We start from the raw sequence: 821 nt of genomic DNA, 5'->3' as shown, positions 1-821 counted from the left end.
CTGGGGGTCTTTCATATATTTTCCCTTTGGCTGCTTTTTATTTTTAGGGACTGGGTTGCTAACATAACTACTATGTCATGGTTTGGTGCTGTATTTCAGCCAGTGGTGTTGGGGATCTTTTTAAAACTGATGGAATTATGAATGCAGAAAACTACCATCAGGTTTTGATGTCCTCCATGCCATCTAGTATCTGATAGGCAATGGCTTCATTTTGCAATCATCCCAAAACACTGCCAATGCAGTAAAAGCGTACCTGGATAGAAAAACACACAATGCAACTCTATCAGTCATGCACTGGCCTCCTGGAAGCACGGACCTCAATTTTACTGAAGGAATAGCAGGCGTTCTGCTTCCTGAGAGTACTAAAAAAACAACACCCTATAGTCAAGGAGCTGCTGGTGTCCTTCTATAGATGTTCTGTTGAGAGTGTATTGACATATTGCATGCCAGTGGGGTTTGTCAGCTGCACTGCTCAAGAAAAGACAGCACTCCAGAGGGTCATCAGCACAGCACAGAAGATCATCAGCTGTGCTCTTCTCTCCTAGAGGATCTCTAAGGTCCCACTGCCACAGTAAAGCCCACAGCATCCTGAAGGACGCATCCCACCCAGGACATCACCTGTTCCAGCTATTAGCATCAGGAAGGCAGTACAGGATAATAAAAGCTGAAACAAACAGTGCACTTTACAATGCACTCTACAATGACTCAGGCAGACACACACACACACACATTTGTACACATTTATATTTTTATACTGTATTTATTAGAAACTCTTATTTTAGTATTTTTGAATGGTCAGAGTGCTTTCTTTGCAGTGAATG

This window comes from Pundamilia nyererei, unplaced genomic scaffold (assembly GCF_000239375.1).
Source record: "Pundamilia nyererei isolate P.nyererei 1_Seehausen unplaced genomic scaffold, PunNye1.0 scaffold00017, whole genome shotgun sequence".
Lineage (NCBI taxonomy): Eukaryota > Metazoa > Chordata > Actinopteri > Cichliformes > Cichlidae > Pundamilia > Pundamilia nyererei.
This window is presented reverse-complemented; position numbering follows the sequence as displayed.